The sequence below is a fragment of the Equus quagga genome, chromosome 12 (genome assembly GCF_021613505.1).
Source record: "Equus quagga isolate Etosha38 chromosome 12, UCLA_HA_Equagga_1.0, whole genome shotgun sequence".
Taxonomy (NCBI): domain Eukaryota; kingdom Metazoa; phylum Chordata; class Mammalia; order Perissodactyla; family Equidae; genus Equus; species Equus quagga.
This window is the reverse complement of record NC_060278.1, coordinates 68,536,162-68,553,783: the sequence shown is the minus strand read 5'-3', so window position 1 is coordinate 68,553,783 and position 17,622 is coordinate 68,536,162.

Below are 17,622 nucleotides of genomic sequence, written 5' to 3'. Positions count from 1 at the left end.
AGTTTATTTAGGACTTTTACATTCGTTATCTCATTCACTCTTACAAGCTTGTGAAGTAGGCAGAGAAGGTATTATCATGCCCATTTGGAGGATGAGGAAACTGGAATTGGAGAGGTTAAGTGGATTCTCCAAGCCAGGCAGCAGCAGGGCCAGGACTGGAATCCAAGTCTCACACTTTCAGGCATGACCAGGGCCTCTGGCCTTTGTCCTGCCACCTTCCATGCTGAGCCAGGTTGTAGTATCAGTCACCTGCCCCCCTCTTCCAGTGGCAGATGCGAGAAGGAAATGTTTGACTGCTCCTTGTAGCTGGAGTCCATTTCAACTTCAGTCTTCCTTTCATACATGCACACACAAACCCCCTCTGAGGCCACACATGATGTTGTTACAGAATGTTGTTGTACATGATGTTGTTACCAGAATGTTTCAAAGGCTGCAGGGTCCTGCATTCCATTTCTTCCCTCATTGATCTGTTGCCTACCACTCCAAACCATAGTGGCTTAAAACAATAACCATTTATTATTTCTCACACTTCCATGGGTCAGCAATCTGGGCAGTTTTTCTGCCAGTCTCTTCCTGGGTTCAGGCACATGGTGGTGATCATCTGACAGCGAGGCTGGAGCTGAAGAGCCCAGGATGCCCTCATTCTTATGTCTGGATGTTGGTGGGACACCTCCATTCTCCAGGTGGCCTCCGATCCTTCAGTAGGCTAGCCTGGGCTTCCTCACAGTGTGGCTTCCTCATAGCGTGGTGGTCTCAGGGTTCCAGGAAGGTGGAGGTGGAAGCCGCAAGGCCCCTTAAGGCCTAGACTCATGAAACCAACAACATCACATCCACCATATTATATTGGTCAAAATAAGTTAGAAAGCCAGCCCAGATTCAAGAAGGGTGAGAAATAGACTCCAAGGATGGAGTCTTGATGGGAGGGGCAGCAGTGTCCCATTGCAAAGAGGCATGGACTAATTTGGGACCATTATTGTAATGACCTACTGTAAACCATGACCTGGTGAACAAGGATTAGCCAAAACATGCCCCTAATAGGAATAAGCAAGCCTCTTCTTACTATAGCACTTCTGCCTCAGCTAGTGTTCTTTGGTGGTAAACAACAGAAACAGACTTCAGTGAACTTAACAGAACAGTCACGTGTTAGAAGGGCATCAGAGAGCTTGCAGAGTTGATGGAAGGATTTGGCAATGAGACCCCAAAAGTGATCGGAAGAGGCCAGCTCTGGGGATCTCTGAAGCAGGGATTGATAGCCTTTGTGGGGAACTACCACTGGCATGACTTAGTTTCAGCTGATTTTTTTTTTTTTTTTTTTGGTCTTTGTGTCATTTGGCTCAAGATTCAGATTCCTTGGGGAGCTGCCTTGGCACGTGTTCCCACTGCTTGGGTGGGTAGTGGGGGCAGGGCAACTTGATTGATTGGACCTCATGGAATGGGGATGGGGTGGTGTCCCAGAGGAGAAGTGAGGTACTGTGTAAAAAGTGGGAGAGCTGCTAGGTAGGCCAAAATGTCAGTTGCCTACTGATTCTAACCACGTCCGGTGGGAGCTTATGTGGACCTTTGGGCCTGATAGTCACTTATATGTGAACAGCATCATTCTGTCTCAATGCCTCTGCTTCCAACCCTCCACCCCCGTGCCCTAAGAATGAAAACAATCATTAAAAATCTTTTTTTCCTTCTTTCATGCAAAATGTAATCTTAGATTAACTTTTGTCCCATCAGACCTAACTTCTTAAGTGCAAGTGTTCCCAAAGTTCCTATCATTCACTCTGTGTTGCACTCACCATCCTCTCTGAGCCACTTCAACCCCTAACATGATATCAGTCCTCACTTCTTCGTCTAAGTCTGGTACGGACCATTTCTAACTTCCTGTGAGAATCCTCCGCCCAAACCCATTAGACTCAACCTGCTCTCCCTCCCAAAATATGCTGCGGCAGCTACCACATACTGGCTCTCTCTGCGTCAACTTCAACCCCCTTATGCATATCTCCCTGTACTGTAGAGACTGGAAAGATAGAAATGACATTTCTCAAACTCCTGTGCAGCTGGGGAGCCATGCTTGATTGACTTCCACCAAGCAGGCCCACCCACGGGAGACATGGAAGGGGAAGTGAGTGATGGGAGGTGATGGGAGCTCTATGGCAGCTACGTGGATGGCCATGTCGACGCTGCGTCTCGTGTCAGAGGCATTCCGTTCTTCTGGGGCAGCATGGAAGCTTCTACTGTCCAGCCCTCTAAAGTCACAGGCTGTCGGTAGTGGCGGCTGTAGGGTTTCTGCTAGAACATTCCTGTGGAGAGGTTGGACATATCTCCTGGCCGCATTGCTCCTGGCCATGTAGCACCCAAGCTTGGTTCTTGGCCCTAGAGAAATTTTGTGAGATACCTAATGGAATAAGCCTTTTTTGCTTAAACTTGTTAGAGTGGATTCTGTTGTCTGCAACTAAGAATGCTGCCTGATATAAACACTCACTAGCTCACCCAGTTCTGTAGTATAAATGTTGAATAGACTCTTTGTCCCCTACAAAAAAAGAGCCCTGTACCATTTTGCACTTCTACCAGCAGTGTATGAGAGTTCCAACTGCTTTGTCTTCTTGCTGGTGCCTGGTTGTGTCAGCACTTTATTGATGTTGGTAAAAGAAACAATATAGTTTAAAAAAATGTTCCACTATCATAACGTGACTTTGGGTGGAGGACAAGATACTAACACACACACCCACACACACCCACCCCCCCCCACACACATATTTTAAAAACTTGCATTGCAGTAAAAAAAAAAAAAGCATGTTTGTTATTAACAGTAGCTAGGTCTTTTGAGTCCAACTCCTCACTTTGTTGCCCTATATTGTCACAGATGAAGAATTTAGGGAAGTCTTCAAGGTATTGTTTGATTTAAACTAGAAAAAACCTCTCCAAATCTATAGACAGAGCTTCCCTAATTGTTCCTGTCTTCTTGTTGGGTGTGTGAGTGGACTGTGAACAGAACTGTCTCGTCACGAATTCAGGACACTTCTTCACGTCCATGAATTATCCTTTGAAGAGAGGAGGAGACTGAATAAAATGACTTAGGTATAGAAGTTCAATCCCAGGGCCAGTGTGTAACTTAGTCATCATTTTCATGTTGAATTAGAAGGTTCATTCAAAGTCAAGAGGCATATGGTTAGCAGCGAATTAACAGCCTTGATAGAATTCTTATCAATTCAGGAGACTGTGCTAATTTGAAACCATTGCCAGCTCTCTCTCTTAATAAGCTATGCTCTATTCTCCCCACCCTTCCCCCGAGCTTCCTCCCTGACTCCCAAAGTCTGTTGCAGAGCCAGCTGAGGATTCTTACTTGCACACCAGCCAAGACCCAAACCTTGCTGGGGCTGGAATCCGACCTCAGGACTCCGACTTCAGTTTTTCATCTATAGGGAATTTTCTTGTTTCACCTTCCAAGGCAATGTTCTCAGCATGGTTCCTGACATTCCAAGGAGAAATCCTTGGTTATTGGTATCAAGGTCTTTTACAAAGAGACTAGGGCCCAATGTTGTGTCGTGTTTACCAGTGTGTACATGTGTGTGTGTTTTGGGGGGGAAGCCAGAAAGCAAGGTGGGTGGGGAGGGAGGCAGAGGGGGGTGATTCATTGAATTCATCCCAAAGAATCATGTAAATTACTTCTTGATAATCTGCCATTTCAACATTTCCTGTTGTCTTTTCCTTCCTCTTTGGTGCTGACGACAGACTCCATGGGATCCGGTGACTGGAGCAGGACAGGTACATGCTGACCCGCTCTCGTAGAAGCATCTCACACACTCTGCCTCTTTAAAAGTAGACATAGGAATTGCATTGTGTCTTGTGCTCCACTTTTGAGGCTTCCAGAAATAGGAATTCTGCTGTCAGGTCCCTCTCAGTGCAAGGAATCCCTTCCCCTAACAATAAGGAAGAAATTAGAACAGCACACAAGTCTTTCTTGTAGAATGTCACACTCAGCCTGTCGCCTGGTTTTAACTAACATGGCAACCTATAGGAATGGCTGTAACTCACTCTGGAATTCCATGACTGCTGTCTTACTGTATATTTTCTCATTATATATAGGATTCTGAGGTGACAGATTTGATTTCCCTTTGATTCCCTTCCCCACCCAATGTTTGACTCAGTGTATTGTTAGTTTTTGCTATGTAACCCCAAAACTTAGTGGCTTAGCAAAACACACATTATTTTTAGTAGACTTTATTTTTTAGAGTAGTTTTAGGCTCACAGGAAAATTGAGTGGAAAGTCCAGAGAGCTCCCTGTACCCTCTATCCTCACACATGCATGGCCTCCTCCACTATCAGTATCCCCTACCAAACCAGTACATTTGTTACAATTGTTGAACCTACGGAGAGATATCATTACCATCCAAAGTCCATACTTTACATTAGGATTCACTCTTGGCGTTACACATCTGATGGGTTTTGACAAATGTATAATGACATGCTTACCACCATTATCGTATCATACAGAATAGTTTCACTGCCCTAACAATCATCTGTGCAGTGCCTATTCATCCCGCCCTCCCTTCTCCCTAACTCCTGACAACCACTGATCTTTTCACTGTCTCCATAGTTTTGTCTTTTCTAGATTGTCATATACTTGGAATCATACAGTGTGTAGCCTTTTCAGATTGGCTTCTTTCACTTAATAAGGTGCATTTAGGGTTCCTCCATGTCTTTTCATGGCCTATAGCTCATTTCTTTTTAGTGCTGAATAATTCCATTATTTAGACATACCACAGTTTATTTATCCATTCACCTACTAAAGGACATTTTGGTTGCTTCCAATTTGTGGCAATTATGAATAAAGTTGCTATAAACATTTGTGTTCAGGTTTTGTGTGGACCTTAAGTTTCCAACTCATTTGGGTAAATATCAACGAGTGCAATTGCTGGATTGTATGATAGGAGTATGTTTAATTTTGTCAAGAAACTGTCAAACTGTCTTCCAAACTGGCTGTACCATTTTGCATTTCCATCAGCAGTGAATGAGAGTTCCTGTTGCTCCACTTCCTTGCCAACATTTGGTGCTGTCAGTGCTTTGGATTTTGGCCATTCTGACATGTATGCAGTGGTAACATATTTTTTGTTTCTCAAGACTCTATGGATTGTCCAAATGGCTCTTCTCACATGGGCTGCTCAGCTGGGGCTGGGAGGTCTAGGATGATCTCACTTCTATTTCTGGAGCCTTGGCTAGCATAGCTGGGGCCTCACTCCCTGTGGTCTCTCATCCTCCAGCAGGCTAGCCCAGGCTTCTTCACATGGTGATGAGAGCATTCCCAATAGCAAGAGAGGGCATGTCCAGTGGTGCATCACTTTTCAAACCTCTGCTTATCTCATGTTTGGTACACCTCATTGTCTAAAGCAAGTACATGGCCAGGCCCAGATTGAATGGATAGAGAAATGGACTCCATTCTTGATGGGAGGAGATGCAAAATATTGTGACTATATTTTCCCTATCTATAGCAACTGGTGACTGTGATGTCTAACTCAGCAAAGGAGTAATCTCTGACATTACATTAAACTGCTCTAGATCCCCACCCAGGGGGCACCCAGGAAAGTGGTTTCTTCAGTGGTGCAGGGAAATATTATAGGAAGGAGACTAGATAATCTCATTCTTCTTTTCTAATTACCCACTTGGCCTTGCTCCAAAGGGACAGTCATCATCTTCTCAGACCCCATAAGGAACTCACAGTCTCTGGTCTTAATGCTCCATAAAAGAAAAGCTGTACATTTATTCTTGTCCTCATTTCTTAACTGCTGAGAAAGACATTGTCGAGGTTTAAGGGGTGATAATTAATCATGCCTCTTCCGTCTTTGGAATCACTTGAGAAATAGATGCAAGCAATGGAAATTCGAGATCAAAATAGCACCTCCATTGCTGGCAGGACTGGACAAGAGAATATGCCTTGGGCTACACCTAGACAGGGCTTCCTGCTTCTTCCACTAAGGACAGATTTGGGATGCCCATGGAGGGGAGCCTGGGTCTGCAGGGTAGGTCCACTGGCCTGACCAGACAAAGGGGGAATCGTTGCCTCTCACTTTTAGGTCATGGCCGTCAAGACAGAGGGATCAGGGCAGCACTTGAGAACAGGGAGAAAAGGGGCCACCCAGGCTATGTGTGGCTGCGTCTCCTTCTCTCTCCTCACTGCCAGGGAGAGGAGCGGGGGGCGGGGGGGAGGTTGGAAGGGTAGGTGGTAGCTTTCCCCTAACTATTTCTAGTCTGACTTTTTTGAAATTTTTCTGTATGCATATATTTTCTTAGCTTCTTGTTGAAGCACAATATACTGATAGAGAAGAGCACACATCATGAGTATATGGCTCGATACTTTTTCGCAAATTAAAAACACTCATGTAACCAGCACCTGGGTCAAGAATCAGAAAATTACCAGCTCCCCAGAAGCTATATGGACTCTTTTTTTTTGTCTGGCTTCTTTTGCTCAAAATTATGAGGTTCACTACGTTGTGTATAGATGTAGATTCTCATTCTTGTAGAGTATCCTACTCTGTGAATACCCTGTAATTTATTTATCCATTCTACTGTCGATAGGCTTATGTGCAGTTGCCAGATTTGGCTAACTAAAAACATTCTAATCTGTGCCTTTTGTGAAAATTTCTGGTTAATACGTCTCTAGAAATATCCCCTGGGGCCCAGTGATTCCACTTCTAGAGATAGATCCAACAAAAATGTCTAGCGATTTTAGGTACTGAAAATTGTTGTCCAAAGTGGAACCATTTGACATTCCTGCTGGCAGCATTATGAGAGCTCCAGCTGCCCACTTCCTTGCCTCCTAATACTTTAGAAAAGACAGAAGTTTCCCTTCTATAGATGAGGGTGAAATACCAGAAGACGGAGAAAACGAGACCCTATAATTGAAAAGGGAAGAATTTTTAAAAGAATTAAAAAATGTTTCTTAAATACATTAATCCATCTTATTTTTTTGACGCATTTCAAAATAAGTTGCAGACAATTGACAGATGGGGTCTTTTTAGGTGCAACACTACCCCACATGCAGTGATTTATGATTTAACTTTAGAAACTTGAGACGCTCTCAAAGTCTCACCCAGCCCGGGGGAGGAAGGGTTCGGGGACAAAACGTTCCCTCCCCAGAATTTGTGATAAAGACCCAATTAGTGACTGCAGTGATGAAGCGGGAAGGTTTAACCTTTCAGGCATACCAACAATGTACTCCTTAATTTGAAAATAGGGTACAAAGTGTTAGCAAGTGAAGAATAGTAATCGTTCATCACTCAACTTGACATATCTCTTTTGGAGCAGAGGCAAGAGAAGGGATCCTCTGTGCTCCATTTATTCTGGCTTTCATCTAACTTCTCTGAGAAAGGACCAGATGCTCTAATGAGGGGTACCAGACACAGAAAATATCTGGAGATCAGAAGAAAAGATGCTGACAGCTTTCCCCTCAAGAAGCCTCCTTCCCTCCAGCTCCTCAGAGCACTTGATATGCCACCCCCGGCAGCAGGTCTTATCATGCCTTTTTGCAAAGGTAGAAAAGTGGTGCAGGGAGGCTAAAAGGACTCACTCAAGGCTACAAGGGAAGCTGAATGTTCAGCTCAAAATAGAAACTGGGAGCTCTGGGAAAGCAGACAGCCTGAGAGGGTCCTTTAATCTCTGGACCCTTCTGTGTCTTTTTAAATAATGTCTTTCCTTGAAAGAGCTTTTCTCCCCCTAACGACAGGGCTGCCAACTCTCCCTCCAGGATGTTGTAAAAAGGTGACATTTAACAGTGGAAATTGAAACTCTAATTGACTTCTCCTAAAGCAGAAAAACAAGTGCCCTGTATTCCTTCTCGTGGCCAGATGTTTGTAATTGTCCTCTCGGGATTCCACCTTGAGGGAAGAGGTAAAATAGAACAGTTTACTTGAACTGGTGTAGTTACACACTCAAGATTTGTTTTTTCTGTGTGGTGGAAGACATGGAGGGCCCATCCACGCAGACAGGTCTCAGGAAGAGGCTTCTAGTTCACGTCACTAGACCCTGGACCAAAGCAGCCCCAGAATCTCTTGCAGTGATAATAAAGAGCTGGAGGTGAACACTCTGTTTCCAGCTCTGGTGGTGTGGGGGGCCTGTGATTGTTCAGATTAACTGTGTGACTTGCTTTGGCTAATGGAATTTTAGCCACGATGTGAGCAAAGTCTTGAAATGTTCTTGTGCCGGCGGGCTTGCCTTCTTGAGTTGCAGTCATCACGAGAAGAATATGCCCCAGGGAGCCTGCTGGTCCAGGAGGATGAAAGACACAGGGAGCCTGGAGCCCAGCCCAAATGAACCCAGCCCAGATCAGCCAATCGCTGCCTCACCACAAACATATTTCTCTGCAAGAAATGATTGCTCATTGTCGTGAGCCGCCGTTTTGTGGTGGGTTGTAATGCGGCACATCATGACATAGCTGACTGGTACAGGACCCCGAAAGGAGAAGAGGGAGAGACAGATTCTGAGTGTTCTACGGACCAAATTTGCAAAAATGCTCAGCTTGGGGTAGTCATATAGGAAGCACTGAGTAACTGTGAGAGGAACTGAATTCAACGGGGTGACTGTATTTCATATATTTAAAAAGAACAGAGTGAACCACACTACATATCCTGAATGTCTGGCCTCCCTGTTAATATCTTTTTCCTAATTAACTGTAACTTTTATGAAGCCCTTTCTAATGGTTTCTTTCTCATCTCTTCCCCAGTCAGTATGTTGACATCTATCCATAACTCAGTCATAGGCTGAACCATCAACACCTATATACCCACCACCTAGATTCTACTATTTACATTTTGCTGTATTTATTTTGTTACATGTCTATCTATCAATCCTCCTATCCATCCATCAATCTATCTTATATTTTTTATGTATAAATTTTTAAAAATTCTTTTAAAAAATTTTATTTAGGTCAAATTGGCTTTTAATATTGTGTAATTTAAGGTATATATTACTATATGTCACTTTCTGTATAGACTGCATCGTGCTCACCACCAATAGTCTAGTTTTTATCTATCACCATACTTGTGTCCCTCTACCCCAGTCACCCTCCCCTCACCCCTTTTTCCTCTGGTAACCATTAATCTCTTCTCCTTATCTATGTGCTTGTTTATCTTCCACATATGAGGGAAATCATATGGTATTTGTCTTTCTCTGTGTGACTTATTTCACTTAGCATAATACCCTCAAGGTACACCCATGTTGTCGAAAATGGCACAATTCTGTCTTTTTCATGGCTGAGTAGTATTCCATTGTAGAAAATACCACATCTTCTCTATCCATTCATCCGTTGATGGGCATTTGGGTTGCTTCCACATCTTGGCTATTGTTTGTTTGTTTTTTAAAGATTGACCCTGAGCTAACATCTGTTGCCAATCTTTTCTTTTTTTCTTCTTCTCCCCAAAGTCCCCCAGTCCATAGTTGTACATTCTAATTGTAGGTCCTTCTAGTTTTGCTATGTGGGACGCCACCTCAGCATGGCCTGATGAGCGGTGCCATGTCCACAACCAGGATCCGAACCAGCAAAACCCTGAGCTGCCAAAGTGGAGTGCACGAACTTAATGACTCGGCCATGGGCCGGCCCCTTGGCTATTATGAATAATGCTGCAATGAATATAGGGGTGCATAGTCTATCTTAATTTTTGATGCATTTCAACACAAACTGCAGATGTCAGTATACTTCACCCCTATGATGAATTCTGACAAACGCATATATCCATCACCCCTGGAAGTTTCCTCATGCCCCTTTCCGGTTAATCCCACCCCCACACCCCAGGGTAAAGACTATTTTGATTTGTTTTCCATTACAGATTAGTTTTGCCAGTTTTAGAACTTTGTATAAATGGAATTATACACTATGTAGTCTTTTCTCTCCAGCTTCTTCTATTTGGCATATTTTTTTTATATTCACCCATGTTGCTATGTCTATCAGTAAGGGCTTTCATTTTTAAATAAATAGGCAAGATCTTTGCTGACTCTCTTTACCTTAAAAGTTTGGGCTTCTATCATGTGTATTCAGTTACAGTGTTAAATAACACACTTGAGCCAAACATCCTTCCGAAACAGGCATCTCTCCTGCTGGTCTGTCAGAAATCTTGTCCTCTGGTTTTTACCCCACCCCCTACCCCTTTTTGGGGTTGATAAATCTTTCAGAACTGCTGAGGGAATTTATCGAGATTTGTCTCATGGGCACAGTGCTTTTGATTTACTGAGTTTAGTAAAAGGTAGGGGCTGACCAAGCTCTTAGGATTAATTGCATCTGACTTTTCCCCAAGGGGTCGTCAGCAGTTAATTCTTCACAGGCCTCACAACAGTGTGTCCAAACTGTGGGTTAGTGGGAAGGATGCAAAGACTTGGCAAGCTGTCCTCTTACTTTTCTCTGGCTGGGCGACAAGAATCCATAGCAGTGAGTGGAAAAAAATAAGAAAATAAGAATGAAGTAACATTTTCCTCCACAATGTGCAGGTGCTCAGCCTATTTGGCCACTTTATCCCTTAGACTTAGCTTGAGGTTTTAACTAGGTGGTTTCTAAAAATCAACGCCACAGTCAGCCCGGCTCCTGGCTTTGATCCGTGTCAATTTGGCAAAGGTGGAATTTCCGTTTCCCAGAATTCCCTTCCTTTCAGACCTCCGGGATTACCTGGAGCACTGAACTCGCGCGAACCTGGGAAGGCGGAAGTGACGCCATACTGTGGCCTTTCTACCCCTGGAAGGTGAGCGCGGGCGCTGGGTGGGAGGCGGCGCCTGGGGTCGTCCCGGCACGCTCGCCCTCGCCTTTGGGCCTGCAGCGGCTTGGCGGCCGCGCCTCCTCCAGCCCTGCTGACTCCTGGGCGGCTGGCGGGCCAGCAGCACCGTCACCGCCTCCTCCGCTTCCGCAGGCCCAGCACCAGACACAGAAGCACCGGCCATACACAGGCCGTGTACCCAGCGCCCTCCCTCAGATGTCGAGTCACATCCCCGTAACAGATCCCACTGCTGTGTCACTGTTGATGCTTCTGTCTCTCTGACTAAATCCTGAGTGGATACACTCAGCGATGAACGTTTCCTGCCACGCAAGATGTGCCCCACGCACTGCGTTTTCCTCCCCAATACCCGACCTGGTACCGAGATCCACACTCCTCCACTCAGCCGGGAGCCAGGGAAGGCGGCTGAGCCCAGCCTCAAAGGTGACTTGAAGAACCTAAGCCAGTCCCGGTAAGGGTACTGGATGCAGTCCTGGTCACTGAAGGACTTCTGGAGGATAGGCCCTTCAGATAAAGAGAGGCGTGGGAGGAAAGGCTCCTTGTTATTGTTCTACTGAATGTTGCCCCAAACTGCTGCCGCCACAAGGGATGCTTGCCTTTGAAGAACATGTGCAGGAAGATGCGGGAAGGAGGACCTAGGGTCCTTGAAGACTCGTTGAGCTGCTCAAGGCGCCAACCTTGGGCTAGCCAACTCGTCCCTGTTTGCCTGGGACTTTCCTGGTTTTAGCACTGAAGGTCCAGTGTCCGGGGCAGCCCCTCAGCCCTGAGCATGCCGGATGGTCCATCACTCTAGCCCTGCCTTAATGGGAGATAATTCCCTTTACTGTTAAGCTGTTTGAGTTGTGGCTCTTTTTGGAGCTGGTAGCTGAGCACATTCTGAATGGTATGGGGCCCTGAAAGAACACAGCTTTTGTTTCTGACAGCAGTTTTAAAAGAGGTATTCTAAAAAATGTTTTGAGTAATGTCAACATCATTGGAAAAGTGCATCACTTATCTTAGAAACTGTGTGTCAATTTTGTTTGTTCAAAATGAGTTTCATTTATGGACAAGCATAACATACATTCTACCTAATTTTTAAAAAGTTACCACTTGGGCGTGCGTATGACATATGGAAAGATAACGGTTCTGGTTTAGGTATCTGCATGTCTCTGGGCCTTTCTTTAGCTTGTCTTGAAGTAGGAGCACCCTGCCGTGGGCCACTGATGGCCTTTGGGAGGGGAGGGAAGGGGCGATCTCTGTTCTATATGTTTAAAAGTCTCACTTAAGTTACTGGGACTTTTAGAATATATTGTACGTGAGTTTGGTGTAGTTAAGTGATTTTTCCAGAAAGAAAGGCTTCCAGGGCTTGACACTGTCTCTCTGTGGGTGTAGTAGATTAATTACATTATTGACCTTTGCCCTTTCCTGGATCTACACCTGGCTTAGCCTGGGCTGCTATAACGAAAATACCATGGATTCTGTGGCTTATAAACAATAAAAATTTATTTCTCACAGTTCTGGAGGCTGGATGTCTGAGACCAGGGTGCCAGGAGTGTTGGTTTCTGGTGAGAGCCCTATTCCCAGCTGCAGGCCATCAGCTTCTCATTGTATCCTCACGTGGTGGAGAGTAGAGAGGGGAAGTAAGGTCTCTCATGACCCTTACAAGGGCATTCATGGGGGCTCCACCCTCATGACCTCATATAATGCTAATTACCTCCCAAAGGCCCCACTTCCTAATATCATCTGTGGAGAGGCAGGCAGGGTTTCAACATATGAATGGGGTTATACGTTCAATCCATAACATTCTGCTTCTGGCTTCCCAAAATTCATGTCCTTCTCACATGCAAAATACATTCATCCCATCCCCCAAACCCCTAAAATCTTGATTTATTCCAGCATCAACTCTAACATCTAAAGTCTGAAGTCTCATCTAAATATCATCTAAATCAGCTATGGGTGAGACTCAAGGTATGATGCATCCTGAGTCAGAATTCCTCACCAGCTGTGAACATGTGAAACCAAACAAGTTATACACTTCCAAAATACAATGGTGGGACAGGCATAGGATAGATACTTTCGTTGCAAAAGGGAGAAATAGGGAAGAAGGAAAGGGAGATGGGTCCTAAGGAATTCCAAAACCTAGCAAGGCAAACTCTGAGATCTTAAGGCTTGAGCATAATGCTCTTTGGCTCTGTGCTCTGCCCTTCAGGCCCACTGGGGTGGCAGTCCTGCCTTCCGGACCTTCTGGGGCAGAGGTACTGCCCCCAATAGCTGTAACTGGCAGGGGTGTCATTCCCAGGGCTCTGCTGGGCGGCCCCAGCCCCAAGGCTTTGGGCAGATGCCATCTGACTTGTTGAAAGCAATGCAATCATCCCACTTTTGAAACCAAGGAGGCAGCCCTGATCTCTGAACTGCCTGTGGGATCATTCTTCCCTTGTCTTTAAGAATGGGACGTGTTCTCAGCCAAATAGTTCTATAGTTCCATCCTACAAAATCCAGGAAATCTGAGGGCCTTCCTCCATTCCTTCCCATCTCATTTTCTTTCAGTTCCCACTGGTGGTTTTCCTTCTGGGGTGGCTGATTAAGTCTGTCGTTCACACTCATACAAATTTCCCTATCAAACAGTCATTGGCCACACCCTTAGTGTTCTCATATTTTGCAGTATAAATAGGCTGAGAATTTTCCAAATCTTTAAGTTGTGCTTCCTTTTGGCTTAACAATTCTGTCTTTAAGTCATTTCTGTCTTATATTTTACTCTGACCAGTCAAGAGGGGCCAAGTTACACCTCTGACACTTTGCTTAGAGATCATTCAGCTAAATATCCAATTTCATCTCTTGCAAGTTCTACCTTCTCCAAAACACTAGAACATGAACATGATTCAGCCAAGTTTTTTGCTGCTTTATAACAAGGATTTTCCTTTCTCCGGTTTCCAATAACATGTTCCTAAATTCTGTCTGAGACCTCATCGGAATGGCCTTTACTGTCCACATTTCTACTAACATCCTGTTCATGATTACTTAGGTATTCTCTGAGAAGGCTGAGCCTTTCTCTACAGCTCTCTTCTTTTCTTTGCATGTCACCTTTAAAGGTCTGGTCACAGCAATGTGGACTTTTTTAGTGTACACCTAAACTCTTGCAGCCTCTACCTATTACTCAGTTCCAAAGCTGCTTCCACATTTTTAGGTATTTATATAGCAGCACCCCCACATCTCAGCACCAATTTTCTCTCTTAGCTTGGGCTACTATAACAAAAATGCCATAGACTGAGTGGCTTATAAACAACAGAAATCACTTTTCTCAATTCTGGAGACTGGAAATCCCAGATCAGGGTGCCAACTGCTTGGGTTCTGGCAAGGGCCCTCTTCTGGGTTACAGGGTGCCACCTGCTCATTGCATCTCATGTGGTCGAGAGCAGAGAGAGGAAACAAGCTCTCTTATTACTCTTATAAGGACACTAATCCCATCATGGGGGCCCCACCCTCATGACCTCGTCTGATCCTAATCACCTCCCAAAGGCCCCACTTCCTGATACCATCACATTGTGTGTGTGTGTGGAGGGGGTGCAGGGCAGGGGTAGAGGTTCATGAGATGAGTTTTGGGGGGACACAAACATTCAGTCAATAACAACACCCTTTGCATGTAGCCTGGTAGTGCCCTCCCACCATGACCCTGGGATTGCCCATGTGATGTTCCCTGGCCAGCAGGGGCAAGCAGAGGCTGCAACAGCGCTCACATAGTTGGGAGTGTTTGCTCATGCTCTGCCCCCACCGTGACAATGTGCCTAGGTTCGCCAGTGGGAGGATGTGTCACATGGCCCAGGCACACCAGCCGATAATCAGACAACTGCCAGACATGTGAGTGAGCCCAGAGGAGGCCAGAAGAATCCTCCAGCTGAGCCCAGCCTAAAATACCAGTCCATTAACTCAGGAGCTAAAGAACTGTCTATTGGTTGAAGCCAGTGAATTTGGCGGTGGTTTGTCAGGCAGCAGTACTGCAGTGATTGATGACTAAGGCGACTTTTACCCATCAGGGACAATCTGGATGGGCTGTAAGAAGGAGTTAAATGTGTTCACTTTACAGGCAGTCACACCTTACACAATTGAGCTCAGAAGTTATCCAATAATCACCCACTTGGGCATGCTTATGTCCTATTTAAAGATAAATGTAACAGTACCATTGTACGTGTGTATCTTTAGGCCTTTAGCTTTGTCCAAAAATGGAGTGCCCTCACATGGCCCAGATACCACCAATGGGAGCTGGTCTCTGTTCCACATGTGTAATAGTCTCAGGTGAGTTTTGGGGGGTTTTAGGAATGGATTTTGTATGTTTGGTGTAATTCAGTGATTACAGACAGGGGCAGCATCCATTAGATGCCCAAGTAACTTCCTTGTGGCGATTAGGACGATGTTGGGGTTGTTTCCCCGGATGCTGATGGGAAATCTCGTGTGACTATTTAAATTTAAATTAGTTGTAACTAAATGAAATTAACTCAGCTCCTCAGTCGTACCAGCCATATGTCAAGTGCTCGACAGCCACGGATGGCTAGTGGCTCCCGCTTTGGACAGTGCAGATACAGAACGTTTTCATTATCTCAGAAAACTCTATTGGCCACTTCTGGGCTCCATGTTCGTGTTCAAATTTCTTATTTATAGAATGTTTTCTCTGTAAACTTCTAGTTTCTGCTGACCATTTCATTCTGACAGCCCTTCACTCTGCTCCCTATGGGAAAAATGAGTTACTGTTATCTAGATTATTTTATAAAACTCAAACTAGCGTGTTTTGACACCTACAATGTTAAATATTCTCTTTGTTTACAGGTCACAAAGCTGACCATTAAAGTGGACTCTTTATTTATTTCTAGGTACCGACAGAGGGAGTATCCACTCTGTCAGGGCGGATGAGGCTTGGGAGGGAGTGAGGGCAGCTGAGAGAACCCTCAGTTTGAGTTGTGAAAACCCAACAAAACCTCAGGGGCAGGGGAGCGGGGGAGCAGAAAACGAAGCACAAAAAGAGAATATTGGGCAAAATCATGCTTTAAGGCCAGGTTCCCCTGAACTTGTCCTCCTGCCCCCACCCCAGCTTGAGCTGGCATTGACTGGAGCACAGGGCCCACCTCCACAATCTGTTTTTTTCAAGGAGGGACTGTCCCCAAAGTAATTTCTCCCAAAGCCACTCCTCGCCTCTCTTCATCCCTTTACTCACTTGGATGAGGCGACTTTTTTGAGTGGTGAATCTGGGAAGTATGAACTGAGCTCCTCCATGTCCAGAACTTTCCCTGGGTGTGCCCCTCACTACCAGCCTCACATGCAGAGGCTTCCATGGAGGGTGGCCGATAGGTAGGTGGGTAACTCTGGCCTTGCATTGTAGGGTTTAGAGGGCAGGCCCACTGGGGCCTCACACTAACTCCTTTCCCTCAATTTTGCTTCTATCAGTGAGAAAGGCAAAATTTTGCTTGCTACCTGCCTTTCCTTGTCTTATTTCTCAATTTCTTTAGAATTCAGGTAGGGAAGAAAAATGCTGTTTATTGAATGTTCCCACAGACCCCATAGTCTTGGTAAATTGTTTTCTGAGGCTGCCCCGTGCTTGATTCAGGGTGCATTTATGCACCTGTCCCAGCTTAGCTTGTGTCTGACCCTCAAAGTCAAAAGCGCATCCGGCTAGATGTTGCGTGGATCCTACTGCATGGCGGTGGTGGGCTTGATAGAGGCTGACGCAGTTTAAACTGACGTTTGAAGGCAGGGCAGAGTTTGAATAGAAATAGAGGATGGGATGCAAAAACCTAGGTGGGAAACTCAAGGAACGTTCAGGAAAGGAGTGTAAGACCCGCTGGTCTGCAGGGCTCCTGCAGGGACAGGAGAGAAAAGTCTGGAGAGGTGGGGATCACCGGCTGGTGATATTTCTCCTCACCTCAATCATTCAGCACCTTTGCTTATCTTTTTTTTTAATTGAGCTACAATCGACGTATAACATTATATTAGTTTCAGGTGTACAACATAATGATTTGATATTTGTATATATTGTGAAACGAGCCTCACAATAAGTCTAGATAACATCAGTCACCATACATGGTTACAATTTTTTTGTGTGTGTGATGAGCCATTGTAGTTTTCATTTGCCTGTCCCCAGTGACTAATGATGTTGAGCACCTTTCCCTGTGCATACTGGCCATTCATACTGGGATTCCTCAATGGTAGAAATACCCATAAAAGATAGAAACTCATGAAGGGGACATGTATGGGCTGTGGAACTGCATTCTCCTCTGAACACTAAGGCAGGAACAACAGCCCAGCTGGGGACCCATCTGAAGAATTCAGAGGGGACACCCCCACCCTTGAGGAAGAGCAGATACTGGTGGCGATGGGGCTCAGTTCTCTGCTGGTGGCTCCCAGCGAGCTTACTGGAGAATTGCCTGCCTCGTCATTTTACATTCTCCAAGCTGACTTGTCCACATCGGGCGCCTCAGAATAAAGACTTGGTTTTGATGGTTGTTGGGTTTTGTTTAACTGCTGCATGTTGATAATACCAGTGCATTCATCATGTACCAAAGAAAGTGTATTGAAGCCTTTTTTTACTTTCTGCATTCCTACCACAGAGAACAAAGCTACCAGCAACTCCGTTTAATGTAGCTTCACTTACACATAAGAGCAGTGGGGTCAGGAGTGGACACAGGCACCAACTAGACGGAGCAAACAATGGCCCAATCTGGGTCAGGTTGAGAAAATAGATAATGATAATAATAGATTATGACCCATAGGATGAAATAAATATCCACAAGTCCATACTGAGATAAATAAATAATTGAACAAATAAAGAAATGAGGGAGAAGGGACAGGCTCTTCCTTACAGCAGAATTCCAATCGTTCAATCTAAAGGGAGCGATGCGAGTAGAAAATGACCACTTAG